Source organism: Nelumbo lutea, chromosome 7 (assembly GCF_056320005.1).
Source record: "Nelumbo lutea isolate HS-2025 chromosome 7, American lotus-T2T, whole genome shotgun sequence".
Classification (NCBI taxonomy): Eukaryota; Viridiplantae; Streptophyta; class Magnoliopsida; order Proteales; family Nelumbonaceae; genus Nelumbo; species Nelumbo lutea.
Window position 1 is genome coordinate 17,713,176 of NC_142690.1, and position 19,867 is coordinate 17,733,042.

Genomic DNA, 19,867 nt, shown 5'->3' on the forward strand with positions numbered 1-19,867 from the left:
ACTACTCCCAACTCATGAACGAACTTCTTCATCACACGGCTTATTTGTCAACCTCACTTGCGGCAATGTACTCGGCCTCGGTCGTGGAGTTTGCAGTGGACCCCTGTTTGCTGGAAACACACGATCCTATCGTGAAAACATATCCAGATGTAGACTTTCTATCATCTAGATCCGACTGGAAATCGGCATCAGTATATCATTGGATCTGTAGTGAATTACCATCGAATATTAGACAAAACTCTTTTGTCATTCGAAGGTACTTAAGTATGTTTTTCACAGCAGTCCAGCGCTCCTGCCCCGGGTTGGCCTGAAATCTGCTTACTACACTCACTACTTGAGCAATGTTAGGACGAGTGCACAGCATGTCATACATGATGCTCCCCACGGTAGAGGCATAGGGAACGTCTCTCATGCCATCAATCTCCTCATAAGTCTTAGGAGACATCTTCTTGGAGATAGTGACTCCGTGCATGAAATGAACATTTCCTTTCTTGGAGTTTTCCATACTGTATCTCTTGAATATTTTGTCAATGTAGGCAAATTGGGATAATCCTATTATTCGCTTTGATCTATCTCTATAGAGTCGAAGACCCAGTATATAGGAGGCTTCTCCAAGATCTTTCATGGAGAATTGTTGTAAAAGCCATACTTTCACCGTAGTCAACATTCCTACATCATTTCTAATGAGTAAAATGTCATCTATATACAGAACCAAGAAGGTAACCTTATCTCCACTGTACTTCCTGTAAACACAGGGTTCATTCGGATTCTGCTCGAAGTCAAACGATTTGACAGCAGAGTCAAAATGGATGTTCCAACTTCTAGAAGCTTGCTTAAGTCCATACATGGATCTATTGAGTTTACATACCATGTTTTCCTGACCTGTAGCTATGAAGCCTTGTGGTTGCTGTATATAGATATCTTCAGTAAGATCTCCATTTAGGAATGCAGTTTTGACATCCATCTGCCAAATCTCATAATCATGGTATGCTGCTACAGCTAGCAGGATCTTAATGGATTTAAGCATGGCCACATGCGAAAAAGTTTTCTCATAATCGATGCCCTCTTTCTGAGTGTACTCTTTCGCCACCAGACGAGTTTTGAAGGTCTCAACCCTACCATCGGGGCCATTCTTCCTCTTGTAAATCCATTTGCAACCGATTGCTTTTACCCCGGAGGGAGGATCTACTAGAGTCCAGACTCCATTGGTCTCCATTGAGTCCATCTCTGCTATCATGGCCTCCACCCACTTTTGGGAATCTTGTCCAACATAGCTTCTGCGTAAGTCACGGGATCCTCCTCACTAGTCAAGGTTTCCACCAGGTAACTATCCTGGTCATAACCATAACGGACTGGTGGCTTGGATACCCGAGTGGATCTTCTAGGTTGGTCACTACCTGGAACTTGTGGGACATCTCCCACTGCTCCTGAGCTCTCCTCATCAAGAACAATTTCCTGACGATGGGTGTCTAGGATGTAATCGATTTTCAAGAATTGGGCATTTCGACTGCAGAACACTTTCTGCTCACTTGGGTCGTAGAATATATAACCTATAGAGCCTTTTGGGTAGCCTACAAATAGGCAATGGCTAGTTTTGGATTCCAACTTGTTTGCACTCATTCTTTTAACGTGTGCTGGATAATTCCAAATCTTCAATTGTTTGACACTTGGTTTTTTTCCGGTCTAAAGTTCATATAGAGTGTTCGGAACCGATTTGGTTGGAATCCGATTCAGCACGTAAATCGCAGTCTCTAATGTGTAACCCCAAAAGGATGTTGGTAACTCTGAGTGTGTGAGAAGTGATTGGACCATATCCAATAAGGTCCTATTCCTCCTCCCTGAAACACCGTTGAGTTATGGTGTAGCAGGAGGAGATAATTGTGATACTATCCCATTGTCCTTTAAGTAGTCTCTGAATTCGTCAGAGAGATACTCGCCACCTCAATCAGATCGAAGGGCTTTAATTTCTCTCCCCAACTGTTTCTCGACCTCTTGTCTAAACTCTTTGAACTTTTCAAAGGATTCAAACTTGTGTCTCATTAGATACATGTAACCATATCGTGAGAAATCGTCTGTGAAGGTGATGAAATACACGTGTTGATTTCGTGTCCTAACACTCAGGGGACCACATGCATCAGTATGTATTAGGTCAAGTGTGCCTGTACATCTTTCAGGCTAACCGTTAAATGGCCGTTTCGTCATCTTGCCTTGTAGGCAAGGCTCACTGGTGGGAAGATCTTCTATAGTTAGAAAATCCAAAGGACCATCCTTTACCAACCTTGTGATTCGGTCAACACCGATGTTGCCAAGTCGGTAATGCCATAGACATGTGGGATTAACTGTATCACGGGCTCTCTTCTTAGAGATTTCAGCCGACATAGTTTCAGTTATATTAGTTTCTAGAGAATGATGTAGAATATAGAGACCGTTCTCTAGTTCCCCGTATGCGATGAATCTGTTATTTCTTTTAATAGTAATCGTATTGCTAAAGAAGACGGAATAACCATCTGCATACAGTTTTGAAACAGAAATCAAAATTCTTCTTAAATTTTGTACATAAAGACAATCTTTCAGTACAATTTTTCATTCTCTAAAAATTAACTCCACGGTTCCTATTGTCGCGGCTGCAACAGTTGCAGTAGTCCCCAAGTAGAGAGTGACTTCTCCTTCACTTAGCCTTCTGCTTACCTTGAACCCCTGCAGTGAGTTACACGCATGAGTTAAAGCCCCGAAGTCAATACACCAGAACGCAGAAGCTACCAATAAATTGGTTTCTATAACACAAGATTCGAAAATACCTTTCTTGGATTCCAGGTAGGCAAGACAATTCCTTTTTCAGTGGCCGGTCTTCTTGCAGATGTGACAGGCATCCGATGCTTTGTCTTTCTTCTGCTTCTTACCCTTAGTGGCTTTCTTCTGAGGCTTCTTTGCCTTCCTCTTTCTCTTGCCCGTCTTGCTAGTTTCAACAATCATAGCTACAGACTCATCATTTCTATTCAGTTCTTCGGCTCTGTGCAACATATTGCTGAGCTCTTGCAAGTTGACATTCAACTTGTTCATGTTATAATTTATGATGAGCGGATTAAAGGAAGGAGGCAAAGAATTAAGGATAGCATCTATTTGGGGTGCAAGGTCCAGCCCGGATCCAAGAGCCTCTAGTTCGTTGATGTAACCCATCATCCGAAGACAATGGTTGTGAACTTGTTGGCCCTTGGACATTTGTGTGCTCACGAACTGTTTCAAGACCTTTTGTCGGGTAGAACAATTCTGCTCTTCATACATCGTCCTCAGACTGTCCAATATGTCATTGGCAAGTTCGATCTGATTGAACTACCTCTGTATTGGGTTGTCCAATGAGGCAATGATGTAACACCGGGCTAGGGAATTTTTCTCCTCCCATTCTTGATAGTCTCTCATTCGGGTCTCAGAAGCCCTGTCACCCGGACGCTCCTAGGCAAGATTCTTTGCCACTTTGTCCAGCTTTTCAGAAGCTAGGACCAGCATAAGGTTCTTGTACCAGTTGGCATAGTTTGAGCCCTTAATCTTGTTGTCATCAAGAAGCTTTGCAAAAGATCCATTTGCCATTTTCTGATAAAAGAGCAAACATTAGTCCACAACCTAATTTGATTCATGTTCATTTCATAGATATGGATTTTAATCTATGATCCATTTCCATTTATTCATCTCTGAGATTTTCCTCATTTCTCAATGACGGAGACTACGGGTTGTCTCTGGAAATGTGGGAAATCACATGGGGTGCATGGAGCCAACAGTTTCAGCTGCATAACCCCACTACCTTTCTGTGAATGATCATATCCACTTATCATATGAGTTTTCCCTTTGGCCTCTGTCAGACAAGGTTCAAAGCCGTTTTTAGGTAAACCTTTCTGTCCAATGAGTGCTTACCCATCACATTCGTGAACGCCAAGGTACTGTGAGAGAGTTTCCATTTTCTGGTGAAGCCCCTCCCACATCGGTCTATGACGCCCCTATCATCTTATGAAACACTCAGGCAGGCCCAACAGCAAATGGATAGCCCATTTTCTGGTGTGTTTTCTCATTACTGAAGGACCCATCCTCATGCTAATGATAGAAGGCCTTTAGAGAGTTTATCATATGAATCTCCCTATCACTTGCACTCATATTAGTTGGAGGGAACAGTTAATTACGCCATAGTTTGATTTAGGTCAAACCAAAGTGGCTCCCACTGACTTTCATAAAGCCAGATTTCGGTGGGCCTTAAAACGGCTAGGGTTCCGCACGTAATCTCTTGATGAGGTGTGGAGACCACCACTGAGGGAGGTCATCCAATGACTAGAATGGACACCATGGCAATGATGTGCATTCAACCATGGTGTGCGCAAGAGCCACTGTCGAATGAGCATGGGCCAAGCACTTATGGCCCATGTACGCAGCACATCAAACATCCATACATCTCATGCAGGGATGAATTGATCAAATCAATTGATTATCTGTAAGGCCCATTGGAAGCCCATTAAAAATCCATAATATTAATTGTTAATATTATCTAGGTATATGGGTTGAATTAGGGTTACCTAGTTCGACCCATATAGCTTTATCCTTTGAAATGGGCTTTTTGGCAGTTTTAACTATTTAAAACTAGGCCTTTAGTGGGAAAAATTAGGGTTGACTTTCAGCCTTGATTAAACCATAGATTTGGTCCAAACAATTTGAACAAATCTTGGTTCGAATGGGTCTAGGGTTTGATCTTTAATTAAATCTTTAATTCAAGAAAATAATCTGAAATTAAATAACTGATAAAAGAAAATCAAGAATCAGTTAATCAGGGCTGTTTGCACACTCCATCCTGCAAAACAGAGGTTAGATCACAGATTACAGTTTCACAAACTGCAAATCGCAGATAGCGAATGTCCCATATGTGAAATCTCCTTCTCTGTACCGCCATCTTCGATCCAAAATTAAAATTAAATAGAAATCCTATTTCTATTAATATGTACATCAGATCGAATGCCTATACATTGAGTCTAAAAATAAAAAAAAATTATTTACAGACCAAATGTAATAAATAAATTCAAGAAACTACAAATCTTGCAGTCCATCGCCTATTGGAAACTAAACCACCACTAGCTAGGAGCAGTAAGATTGCACAGCATCAAATGGTTTTATATAATGTGCAAGTATTATAACTATAATATTTCTAAATCACTATAACTTTGTCTTGTGCATATAATAATTCTAAAATCTGTAAACCTTGACCCATCAATTTTAAGTCTTAAGAAATAAAAAATGTTTTAGCGAACTAAAGTGAAGAAATTGGATTAATCCAATCCCAAAACTCCTGTCCTACAACTTGGGCTGGGTAGGTTGATCTCAATCTGGCAAAACGTGACTCAACTTGCACCACTAAGAATGATCATTTTCATGAAATACAGCTGATCCACTCTTTGAAGACGCATAAGGATTAAGGGCCTGTTTGGGAGGGTTGAGTTGAAGAAAGAGCTGTAAATAAAGCTTTTAAATGAGGGTGAAGCAGATGGCCCTTCAAATGACTCATTGATAACCAAATTTGGGCTCATGATTTTTTCACCAAATATAGCTCATAGGCTGTTTATGTGGGGCTAACCAGTCCCGTCCTTTCAAACGGAACTAAGAAGGGCTCCCTCAAACCCTCGTCTTGGTGTTAAAGGTACATAAAAATAACAGCCAGCTGCAGTGGATGATATTCGGTTGCTAGTCATTTCACCATTCTTCACATTTTATGAACCTCTTGATTTTGGCATGAAACCGTACCCTTTCACTTCAAATTTTTGGCATGAAAACTAATGCACAGTTTCAAAGGAGTACAAATGCAAATATGTACAGTGCAAATACATATAAAGTAATAAAAAATACAAGATTTTGCACTCTACATATTTGTATTTGTACTCCTTCCAAACTGAGCCTAATGCATTGGTTATACAATTTGTGGTTTCTTGTAAACTCCCATTTTCTTCAGCTTTCTTCCCTACCTCCTTGAAATAAATACTTGTTTTCACAAAGTTTGCAATTATGAAGTTAGTTGTTGTTAAGATCGTAACTTGATTTCCAAGGCAAGCCATGATCAGGTTGCCTGCTTAGGTGGGCTTGGGTTAAGCATTTCTCAAAATTTGAATGGGCCTGCCATGGGGTCCAGGCCCAGTTCTGTGTTTTCATTGAAGTCGGTTACCCAACTTACACCCCTACTAAATGTGGCCTTTGGCCTTCCATCAAGTAATTTTTAGCATCTTTTGTTAAAGCCATCACTATTGTGAGAAAAAAACTTTGGCTCAGTTTGGAAATAGTATAAATATAAAAATGTACAGTGAAAATGCATACAAAATAATACAAAATTCAAGGTTTTGTGTTCTACAAATTTGTGTTTGTACTCCTTCCAAAAGGCTCAGTTTGGGAAGAGTACAAATACAAAAATGTAGTGTGAACCCTTGTATTTTGTATGTATTTGCACTGGACATATTTATATTCGTACTCATTCAAACTGAGCCTTATGGAGTGAATTAATCCTAAGAAAACTCACCTATATCCGTTGGATTAGTTTGCTGTGCTTGCTCATAAGAAATCCTATGGCCGCCTTTGGTTGCAGTGCAATTTTGATTTAATTTTGTTTTGAGTTTCAGGTCATTTTATTTCATTTGTACTGCAATCAAACTAAATGAAGTAAATTTGAAACAAAAATGAATCAGAATTTGCACCCAAATAGTTTGCATTCCAACCAATTGCAAATACAAGGAAATGATGACAATAACATACCAGACCCTGATGGGACAAAAAACTGGGAAGCTCATTGTGATCATTTTACCAGTTAACCAGCCAGTTAGGTCATTCAACCCGTAAAAATCTTCAAATTACTGCCAACGTTTAAGCAAAAATTGTGTATCATACAATTCAAAGGGGGAAATACACAGCAAAGGCTCAGTTTGGAAGGAATTCAGATACAAATATGTATAGTACAAATACATATAAAATTAATACAAAATACAAGATTTTGCACTTTACATATTTGTATTTGTACTCCTTCCAAATGGAGCCAAAGTTTCAAGAATTCATCTAGGACATCTCTAAGAAAGGCATTGTCCTTTGAAAAGCAATACATATCGTACAATATGCACTGATATATGTATCAATACTTTGAACCTTGATTACTGGGATTGAAAAAATTCATTGCATATCCTACACTTTTGTATGCACCCCATATTATTTTTCTGAGTTTTGGACATTTAAGGCATTGATGAGAACACCACATATGGCACGCAAAACGTTCATACATTTGATGATTTTTTTTCTTTTGTCATCTTTGAATGTTTTCACTAAACTAAAGAGTTCAATTTGGGTTTTAGGACTATTTGCAGTGCAAATCCAAACTCAAGGCAATTTTTTTTTGCCATCTTTGAAAAACCATATCTTTCATACTATTGACGACTTTTTTTGCCATCTTTGAATGTTTTTTGTAGGTAGGGTGGTAAGGCGGCTAAGGTAGTCTCCCTAAAAGACAGAGGGTGACCGGAGGTCTGTGTGGATGAGAGGAGTCTTAATGAAGAGGGAGATAGCTAGGGTATAGCAAAGGAGGGGAACAGGAAGGCAGGAAGGCAAAAAACTCTCTCAAGGCAAAATTTTCACCTGCTTCATATTTGCATGCATTTGTTTGTGACTTTGATTAGCACTTCTTCCTGACAAAAGTATTGCACCTTAATTTTGTCTTATTTCCACTCATTGGTATCATAAATTTTGCTTCCCAAAAAATTGCTATAAAATTTGAAATGTTTTCTTTTCCACTTATAAGGCTTAGTTTGGAAGGAGTATAAATACAAATATGTAGAATGCTAAACCTTATATTTTGTATTGTTTTGCATGCATATGCCGTTTTGCATGGTAATATTGGGCTGGTCAATGTATCTATAAAATAAGAAGCCAAAGTAATTGGATGATCTTACCAATTAAAAAATGGTGCATAGTCGTAGGTAGGATTTTTTTTTTTTTTTTTGCTTGTGGAGTCATTAAATAATTTGTAAAATAATATTTTCATGCATTAAATGATTTGACCAAAAGTAACAAAAATAGTTTAAAATTTTCAAAACACAAATATAAGGAAAAGGCTTAATACATTAATCACATTACTTCAACAAAAAATAAGCAGTGCTATTTTACAATTGTCGAGGACAATTATAATGTCTTAAAAAAAAAAAAAAGGATGTACATACAAAAGATACTTAAGGAAAATTTGAAATCATATTGACTTACTAAATGAACTACACGATTACCATTATAAGTAAGAAAATTAGAGAATTCATACTTTATATTTTTCAATTTTATACTTGTAAACATTAAATTAATGTGATAAGTGAGTTCTTGATTTTAATTTCATAACAAGTCTTACATCAAAAAATAAGAAAATTACATTAGAATTGATACACATAATATATATAAGAGGGATATTCAATTGGAATGATAGCTTTCTTTTGAAGTTTTATCTTTTGTCTTTTGTTTTTCTTTATCTAAGGATAAAACCCAAGGCTGAGTTTGGAAAGAGTACAAATGCAAATATGTAGAGTATAAAACCTTATATTTTATATTATTTTGTATGTATTTATGCTGTACATATTTATATTTGTATTGCTTCCAAACTGAGCCCAAAGGATTTTTGTCTTTTTGTGTTTTTTATTCAACAGTTAAAAGCCTATGTTTCTTTTGGTCAATTGACCCCACTCAATATATATATATATATATATATATATATATATATATATATATATATATAGCTCCGCCCCTTTGGGATATCACTCTTTAGTCAATCTGTTTTTTTTTTTTTTTTTCTATTACACCATACTCACATAATATTGGGCTGGTCAATGTTTCTAAACAAAATCCATAAAAGCCTAAAAGAGATTGGAGCTAAATCTTGAAAGGTAGAAATAATTGACAAAATATTTCAAAGGTTTCAGCTGCAGGTGCCAACTAGTTTAGGGACTGTTTGATAGTCGTTGAATTAGCTGAACTAAATTTCCTTTTTTTTTTTTTTAATTTTTTAAACCGAATTTATTGCTTTGTATTTTAGAAGGTGAATGCTTGTTTCAAAGTAAAAGGCGTGGTGAACGATGTTTTGAAGGTTAAAAGGCCCAACATAACTTCTACTAAGCAAAATTTTCTATTGTTTCTTGGTGAAAGTAGAACTAACTATAATCAAACATTTAAGTTCTGTTTGGTTTATCAGAAAATAAGAGAGAAATAAAAGGTTAAGGGAAAAGATTTTAACAAATTTCATATTTTTTTTTCAAGAACATGTCCTCAGCTATCTATTTCTCTCTTATTTTTTTGATAAACCAAACACAGCCTTAGGGATAAAATAGTAACTAGGAACTTCAACTTACCATTCAGGAGTAAGGCTGCAACTTGGGCCGGGTTGGCCCGAACCCAACCCTAACCCAACCCAAAAATGTTGGGTTGGGTTGGATCGGGTTGATGTTTGGGTTAGGGTTAAGGTTGAAATTCATTAACTTGACTTTATTTCGGGTTGGGTTGGGGTTGACCCCTTAGCCAACTTGACCCAACCCGAACCCAACTCTATAGTACATGTCATATATAAATATATGTTATATGTAATATACAACATACATTGATTTTTTTTGGATGCATGATATTTGTATAGCCCCTGCCGTATAGTATCATGTATTTCTTTTAAGATAATCACTTCACTTAATTCTAATAAGAAAGACTAAAACCTTAATAACATTATTTTATGTTTTTTGAAAATTTTATTCTTCATCTCCTCTATGTTGTTTGCTGCCTAAGAAAGATCTACCGTAAGTCATAACTCATAATAAAATATAGTCATTTCTGCCACTTGTTTTTCAAAAATTTGTATCAAAAGAACAAAAAAAAATGTCAACAAACAAGTATCAATGAAATATAGGACTAATATATATGGTGAGACTTGAGTTAAGATCTAAAATCGAGAAATTATATGAGGTTTTAAGGGATGGGAAGAAAGTTGGGTTGGGCCCAAAATTGACTTCAGGTTGTGTTGGGTTGGGTTAGTGGGTTTAGATTTTAAAGTTGGCTTGGGCTGGACCCTAACCCAATGTTCAGATCATGGTATTGGGCTTGTGTTCTTCTCTCTTAATCTGAATCTAGCTTTGCCAGCCCAAATTCCACCCCTAACAAAAATAATAGAAAGTCAGTGCACTTCTCAAGCAGTGAGTATCCCTTATTGATTATATTATTACCATATTTCAAACACAAGTACACTAAAGAATTTTATATTGGCTGTGGATAATTTTGCTAATCCAAGAGTCCAATTTGGGTCCCATCTTCAATATCAAAAAAAAAAAAAAATCAATGTGATGGGATGATGTAACCAACTTTAGAACAATTTTATTTAGAAAATAAAAATATCAGAATAACTTTTTAAATAAATAAAATTTAATAACTACCAACATGCACAGGCCAGTAGCCATATCGAGAATTCCTTTAATGATTAATTATTACACGCATGGAAGTGCAGCAGATCCGGACCCTGTAGTAGTTTATTATAACACCAAGCAGCTGAACTTTTTGTCGTAGAAAAGGGTCAAAGAAAAGCCTAAAAGAATAATAAAAGCCATATCTTAGAAGACAAGAAGGAATTGGTATTTGGTAAAACATTGAAAAGGACTTGAGCTTGTCAATATGGATGATTTTGTTTTTTTTTTTTAAATAAATAAACAATAGCCACGTCAGCAAAGAGCAATTTAATCTTTGCTGAGGTGGCAACTTTTTTTTATTGGAAAAAGAAATAAATCATTTTCAAAAAACTAAGCATTCACGCACGCGAACCTCCCCGTCCATTTCTTGCAAGTATGTATATGTAAACGCAAGCTCTCGTTTTATGCTTGCTTGCAAGCTTTTGCTCTAACCTTCACGCCATTCTGATGGTGTTGGAGCGTGGGTTGTTGCGTTGCATCAAAATCCTTCTCTACGTACACGCCATGAACGACTGTTTTCATGCCTCAATTCAATAATAAGTTGACATTCATTTTAGTATAGAAAAATGGGTCTTCATCATTTGCATGCCCGGGCTGCCATGATTACGTCCTTGTGGTTTGCCATTTCACCAATAGATCTAAAGGCCTGTTTGGTTTATGGGAACAGGGGTCTAGAATCCGGATCGGAATGGGCCGTTCTGGTTTTAACTGTTTGATTGGATGAAAAAAACAGAAGAGAAGAGAATAAAAGAATAACAGTTGCTTTGTTTCAAAGACCAATGGAAATTAAATACTAGAGAGAGCTGCAAACTCTATTCATTTGTCCTAATTCAAATCCGAATCCAATCTGATTGATACAAGATGAAAAATTCAGATCTAATTCGATCCATTTATAATTGGATCTAATCTAATGTCGAATTATTGATATATATATATATATATATATATATATATATATATATATATATATATATATATATATATATATATATAGTGTAGTTGATCTTAACTTTGTATATTAAAAACAACTCGAATCCGATCTGCAGAGAAGGCAAGAACTGATCAAATTGCTGAAAATTTTATTAAGGCTAGACGTCAAGAATGATATAATTAAGAAACTGGGAAGACCCATGAAAGAAAGACTTCACCTTCTTGACCTTTTGCACATGCGAATCGCCACGCCCCTCATCTCTACGTACGTAGCAAGTTTGGCTGGTCATTAGGGTGTTGTTGCATATATTTTAGGTCAAGAGCCAGCGATTCATGACTCAGTGAAAAGTATGGCTTATGCTGAATTTTGAAAGCAAATTCAGAGCTTTTGTAACCAATATAGCTATTTAATGCATGCTTTGGAAGGATGCTATATTAATCAACTTTTTTCTAGCGTAAGGAAACAAATATACCCACGCGTATGCTCGCCAGGCCAAATGAACAAGTAAGCTTGAAGAAATGCTTGATCAAGAATTGCAACTCTAAGGAAATCATCAGTTGTATTCAATCTGATGGGTTGATGGAGGACAAAACTATGGCTCCCTCAACGTCAACGAGCTAACCCCAATATCTTTTCAAATTTGCTGAGTTGGTAGTGGGCCCTTTGGTTCTCTTGTGACAGCCCAGTCCAAAATATCGCCCAAGTTATTAGACCAGTACAGTACAACCCTTAAGTACTGTTGTTTCATGTGGCAGCGGGCCGGACTTGATAGAGATAAAGTGCTCAACCTATAGCTCCCACTGACCAACAGGGCCATATGCAGCCCACCAAGAGAAAACCATGGAACCCACATTTGACATCCTGTGTGGACTTTGGAGTGTGGGGTCTCTCTCTCTCCATGTGAAACTAATTAGGAGCTAATTGGTAGTTTGTACCATTGGCGTTTCAAGTGTAAACGCCATCACATCAGACATCGATCGTTTTGATTTTAGTTGTCAATGTTCTGTTTGGCTGGAGATTGTTAAATCTACCACCAGTCAACTGCCTTCTGAGAATGAATTAGGATTAGATGAATGCAATAGCTTTTCAGTAGGCTGTGGGATCAATGATAATGCCCTACACCAGTCTTTTGATGAATGAGGCCCACAACCATTCAAATTTTCACTGTGGGAGAACATGTAAGATTAGCCATGAAATACATCCACACTTGGAGATAGGGTAATGAAGGGATGGACTGACTAAGTCTATACACTTTGACCGATTTATCATATATGGTGCTGGCATAAAAGGAAAAAGCACACAATTTTCTCCAAACTTGATTCAATCACAAATAGCAATGTTTGTGTTTTAAGTAAACGTTGTTTCAATTCAAAACATCGAAACTTGAAACACCAGTATCAGTGTCTCTTTTATTTGTAACATGTTATGTTGATTAATGCAATTTTTTTAAAAATTGTCTTATCACATCACAATAAATCAGATAACCATTTCCACCATGGTTTTTAAAACTGAACCGGTCTGGACGGTCAGACTGGAAAAACCGGGAATCGATAGGTGACTGGTTCCGGTTTTCCCCAAAACCGATTTTTCCATAAAAACCGTTGATTTTGGCCAGCAAACCACTGACCTGGGTGGTTAATTGTTCGAACCGTTCGAACAGTTTTGACTGATTTTCATTTTTTTTTAATTTTTTTGTCAGAAAGGGCCAACCGTTTGACCTGGTAACTGGACCTCTGACCGGTTCGATCTCTAGGTCGATTTTAAAAACCATGACTTCCACTAAAAAAATATAAACATGAGAATGAGATTGATGTTGGGATTTATAATAAAAACATCAAATTTGAAATAATAATAATAATAATAATAATAATAATAATAATAATAATAATAATAACAAATATTGTATTGATGATTGAAAACATTTATGATAGAAAAAAATTATATTCTCATAAAATTCTGACCTGAAACATTGCAGATGGAAATAATGATGATATCAAATGCAACCTTAATCTTTACCGTTCTGCATCTAGCATTCACTATTGCATAGAATCTGTTTGGAAAAAAGTTTGGCCATTTAGGTTTGGCCCATGTTTAGGGGTGAGAAAAAAACCAAAACACTAAATCAATCGAAAAAACTGACTGAAACTAAATCGAAAATTTGGTTAATCAAACCTGTCGATTTGGTTTTGATTCAATATTTAGAAAAGTCAAAGGTACCGGTTCGGTTTTGATTAACTAAAATAGAAAACTGACGGTTAATCAAACCAATCAATATACATTTTATGTATATTTATATATATTATATTTCTATACATTATAAATTAATAAATATGCATTATATATAAATAATATATATATATATATATACTTATAATATAAACTATATTATTTATTATTTAAAATATAATATTATATATATTTCTAATATTTTAGTATATAATTATACATTTCTATAATAAATATTATAAATAATAAAAAACTAAAAAATCAATAAACCAAATCATTAATTAACCGAACTGATCAACCAGTTAAGTGATGGACTCCGATTCGACTTCGATTACCAATTTTTGAAAAACCGATAACATCAGTTCGATTTCAAAAATTAGGCGACGGATCGGAGCACCCCTGACCTGTGTTATCCATACGTCTCTCCTTGTGCCAATATTTTATTTGTTAGTAAGGCTGTGTGACACGTTAATTAAGATGGCACTAACTAATGTAATCATATTCTAACAGCCATATTTATATTGGATTAATTAATTCAATGTTTTAGAAATGGCAGAGTACGGCTTTGTTCGTTTGCACTTTGTACTGTACTATATAAACCCTTAAACCTAATTAGAAATGTCAATATATTAACCTTTCCTTAAACTTTTAATAATGTCTCTCTAAACACTACAACAGAATATTTACTCTTGATGTGGACCCTCAATATACCGGATGCTTGCGATTCCTCAACTACATGCCAATGGAGGCACTTTTTTTTTATGAATTTCATGATCCCATTCAACCTAACTACCACTTGACATTTATGTTATATCAAATTAGAATTTGTCTTGTGAGTAGCTTCATGTCAATGTCTCTTCCTTGTTAGAAATTTGGAAAATATATCCCTAAACACCTTTTCACCGTCCTCTATTCACTCAAGCTGATGTGGATCCAACGTGGTTTCTATTATTTATCCATATCTATGTCTATAATCTTTTCAAGTGTAATATACTTTTCAAAATTTTAAGTTTTCTAACCAAAATATCTCTATTTGTCAATATATTCCAATATTACACAAGGTGTATCTATCATTAAAGACTTTAACTAGGTTAAAGATTATGTATCACTTTATCACTGATTCATTCATGTTTGAATTCTATATATCATTTTTTATGGAATGCATTATAGATTTTGCCTTGATTTGATCATATATTTGTTATGAAATATAAAAAAAAAAAAAAAAAACACTATTGCTGTTTATAATTGTTTTTGTGATTGAATCATCTCTATTTGGTAATCTATTCTTATTGTAAGATGAATGTAAAATCTTATTTGGTTTTAAGCTGTCCCATCTTACTGATCTCTACTAGTATAAAATTTAGAGAAAATAGTAAAGAGTGTTGGAGAATAAAGCCTATTCAATGACCTCAGTTAACGGTTTAAGTTTTTAGGTTGAATGATTTTTTGAGACGGTATTGGAGCCACTTTGAGCAAGTAGTCTAGTATTCAATTCTCGTCACCCATTATAATTAATTAAGTTTCACTACAAGGTATGGATGGGCTTGTATTATCCACGTTTCAAGTCTAATAGACTTTTGTATGAGAGGACATGTTAGAATACAAAACCTATTCAAGGACCTCACTTAACACAGCTTAACCTTTTAGGTTAGATTTAATTTGAAGGAAAAATTAGAGAAAGGTAGAGATACTTTTTCCTTGAAACTTAGGTTGAATGGTTCTCAGAGAAAGAACAATACATGGTGAGTTTGGCAGGTGTGGTATTACGCTTGAAACTTTCAAGTTTCATGAAGTTTAAGTCATGAATAACTCTTCCTATTGCTTTACTCATGTTGTATTATGCCCCATCAATTTTCCTTGATGAAAATTAAGGATATGGACAAGAAAATACCACAAAGCCCTTGGTGGATGTTCCTTTCTTTGTTATCCAAAGATTTAGTAAATAATATTTTTGAAAATAGTAGGTAAATGGAGCCAACAGAAAAAATAATAATTAAGTATTTGATAAAAAATTTAATAATAAAAACATTATACACACAAAAAAAAAGTTGGTAAAGCCTGTTCTCTTTCTTGTTTTTATAAAGGACTTCAACTTTGACCTTTTGCACGTGATAACCACCCCGTCAGTCCGTCACTTTCCCTCTTCCACACATGTCGGCCTTTCTTTTTCATGTTTGTGCAAATTTTATGGTTTATTTATTTATTTAAATTTTTTTTTTTTTTTGGGGGGGGGGGGGGTGGGTTAATGTGTTATCTTTAGTAACTTGATTGAAAATTTTAGAAAAGAAAGAAAGAAATTGAATCATTAATTTTAAGCTGGTAAAGAACAAGAACAGTACTTATGATCAAATATATACTTATTTGAAGAATAAGAGTATCTAATTAATCTGATATTTTGTCTAAGTAAACTCTTAGATATGGTCTTGATTAAATTAATGATGAATGGATATTCTGTATTCCAAAGGAGCTGTTGTTCTACCAAAACAAAACGGGACTTGTTTGAACTAAAAACAGTGTTCAAATGGGTAGAGTGTCTTATAAATTCGACCATATAACCATGTGAATGTGAGTAAATATTAGTTGATTGGCTATTGAATGATAGTACCATGCTACCATGATGATTCTCAGTTTTTATTAGAAGACATTTTTGGTATCATAGAACGAATATTTTGGTGTTTGATGCGTGTATTTGAATTAGGAGAGCACTGACAAATTTAATTTGGTTATATATAAATAGGGTTGAGCAAAATATTTATTTGATTAAAAATTGAATGGGATAAATCAATTTTTTAAAACTAAAATTTTAAATGAAAAACCAAATCGGTTATTTTGGTTAAAACTGAATTTCAACAATATATATATTTTAACATTACATTATAGATATTATATGTGTATTATATATTAAAAATATATTATACAATATATATAATGAATTATATATTTTAATATATAATATAATACAATATAATATATATTATACATATTATGTATGTATTATATGTTAATATATATTATATAGATAATAAAGTTTAATTAATTCGGTTTTTGTGGTTAATCAAATTCCTAAACCTGAAAATCAAAACTGAAATCAAAATTTTATAAAACCGAAATAACCAACAATCCGAAAAACCAAAACCAAAATTTTCAGTTTTAGCTGAATAATACTCACCCCTATATAAAAACAAGATTTATGCATCAATGCCGATTATATTAGTTGTCTAACAAATACTTTGTGTTGGGGGCTGACAGCCAGGGTGACCTAGAGGAGCCATGGCCCCCTTATGGTTTAGAAAATCTTCACAGTAATACAACGTTTTGTGTAATTTTTCCCCTTCCCCCACTCTCCACCTCAATGGTTGGCCCCCCACCTATGGGTCCATCCATACTTCATTTAGGTTTTGGCCCCCCCTTATAAAATTTTTCTATAAAATTGTTATTTTGCTCAACATTCTTATGACTATAAAGACAAAGATGGGATCAAATGAATTAACATGTCATGGTCAAAAAAGGTTCGTAAGGCCTTGTTTGGCAATGTTCCCACCTGTTTCTATTCTTGAGGAAATTTAGGGATGACAATTTTCCCCATTTCCCCCATCCCCGTGGGGATCCGCCCTAAATGGGGCAGGGATAGGGATGATTCCCCCTCCCCCCGCGGTACAGGGCTGGGGAAATTTTCATCCCCGTTAGCGGGGATGGGGAGGAGATGGAGATAGCACTCCTCACCCCGTGGGGACCTAGATCCCCGCCCCATGAGATCCCCACTAATATACATGTATATATGTATGCATACGTTATATAAGTATATATATATATATATTAACATTTTAAAAAATACGGTTGAATATTTTATAATAGGATTATAAATTTGAATTATTTCATTTTTATTTTTTAAATAAAATAAAAACAAAAACAAATTGGTTAACATTATAAAACATTACGAGGAATGGGGATCCCCATGGGGACGGGGATGGGGATGGGGATTTTCACGAGGACGGGGATGGAGAGAGGCTCCCCGTCCCCGCCTCACCCTGTTGCCATTCCTAAGGAAATTCTTATTTCGAAATAGAAATTTTGTTTCTTGCTCTTCAAGAATAATAGAGGTGTTTGGCAATTTGTTCATTGGGAATAGATTTTTGTTCTATAGAAATAGAAACAACATTTGGATAGCACAAGTATTTCTTAATATTAATTCTGCAAATCTATGAACATATTTTGCATTGTTGCAAGTCATTAAGCCTAAAATTAACAAAAAACAAGTGTCATTTTGAGTCTCAAGTCATATGAATCATAAGGGTTCATTTTCCAATTATATTTGACTTGAGCTATAAAATAATGAATAAATACGAGTATTCAGTCAATGTTCAAAATATCGATACGTATCGGCCGATACGTATCGTATCGTATCATATCGGGAGCTTCCTGATATGCCCCTACAGAGGGCATATCGGGATTTTAACCGGTTCAAGGGGTGGGCACCTTAAACTTGCCCCTCTAAACCGGATTTGAAAAAAAAAATAAAAAACTACTGATATTGTCCAATATGCCTCTACTAACGAATCGGGCATATTGATAATTTGAAACTTGTATTCAATAGGAACATTGAACTACAAGATCAATTCTAGGGGGAACCCATGTTGGGAATTGGGAAAAGGAGTAGACCAAAGCTGAGATCATGAGGAATTTCAAGATAGACAAAATTTTAGATCGTTAGGAAGTAGTTAGAGTTATGAAAACCAACTTGGTTTCATTTCATGCAACCCAAGTTGAGAGTTGGGAAAATGAGTAGACGGTAGCTAATATCATTAGGAATTTTAGGGTAGATGGAACTGTATATCGTTAGAAAGTTGGGGAAATAAACCATACCTATATAAATGATAGTTGTCGATAGGCAGACGTCAAAGAGTTGTTGCAGCATTCACTTTGAAATAATATTGGTAGAGAGGAAAATTGAATAAGAGGCAAAATAGGGTATCTAGTACAAAGAAAAAGCGATGATAAGGAATACACACAAAGCAACGTTTACCGTCGACATTGAACAAAAAACGGTGCAAAACAAGAGTGTTCACCTTTGTCGTTCATCGTCAATAATGAGCAAAACCGAGTGCTCACTGAAGTCCCTGATTGTTCGCCAAAAATCCAATGCTCATTGCTCCTTGGTTGTGCGACGGTAGAGAGAAATCAAAGGAAGAGGAAAGCCATTAGGATGGAACTTATTAGGTTAGGAAAAATGTCTAAAATGCCCTTTCTCTCAAGTGGGAAGCAAGGAATAACGTGTTCATGAATTTAAAGGATGATGCGAGAATTGCGTATTCTCTAAGAACATGTTCTTTGAGAGTGTCGATTTGTCACTCATTTTTCTCATTTTTATTTTGCCAAACACATTCTGTTATACAAAAACATCGAAAATAGAAGAATCACTATCGTGAAACATTGCTAAACGGAGCCCAACAACCAAACCTGTTGGTCCCCGTCTCCCCAAGGGCAAAAGTTTTTTTCAGCTGTCATTGTTGTAAGGATATGAATGTTTTCATATATAATGGCCAGTCCTCACAAGTCAAAATGCTTGGAAGACGTCTTTTCATAAATAAAAACATACAAGCATGGAAAAAGTTTATGATATTAATGTTCTCTAAGATGGGTATAGTTAGAAAATCTGAATTTCCTTTTGGTCTCACATCAATAACTTACTCCTTTCAATTAATTCCCCTTATCTACTAATAGGAGATCTCAATGAAGCAGTTTCCATTGATGGCTCAATGCCTTCCTCATCCACTTGTACTAGTCAACACCTCACCTCTGCCCAATGCTGGTCTTTAATCCTCTCGCATAATTTGGTGGAACTCAACCTCCAAGGAGGAGGTTTAATCTGATCCAACAAGAAAACCTTAAGTCATATTCAAAGGATTTTAGATAGGGCAATTCTTTCCCCTGATTGGCTGCAGTTGTTCCTTGATACAACGTTATATTTAGGATCTAAATGGGGTTTAGATCAGCACCCCCTCATTCTAAACCTTCACCCCAAGATCCAAACCCTTCCAAAACCTTTCAGATTTTTTGAAACGTGGCTTGCCGAAGAGTCTTGTAAAGATATCTTAGAGGAAGGTTGGAACCATCTGGTCTCTGGCTATGTAGCTTTTAAAATAGTTAAAAAATTGGATGCGATCAAGAAAGACTTAATCTTGTGGAGGAAAACTCATTTTGTTGATCCTAAAACAAAAATAGAAGGATTAGAAAA

The 19,867-nt window shown here is 35.4% G+C and overlaps 1 long non-coding RNA gene across 1 annotated transcript; it reads right to left on the reverse strand.

Annotated features, from left to right (window-relative positions):
* Nucleotides 1–13,326: 13,326 nt before the first annotated feature.
* Nucleotides 13,327–18,796, reverse strand: LOC148845414 (uncharacterized). Its single transcript, XR_016101944.1, has 3 exons — nucleotides 18,699–18,796; nucleotides 18,496–18,604; nucleotides 13,327–13,456 (listed from the first exon to the last, which is right to left on the reverse strand). It is a non-coding gene; the product is annotated as an uncharacterized LOC148845414 (long non-coding RNA).
* Between the last annotated feature and the right edge of the window lie 1,071 nt (nucleotides 18,797–19,867).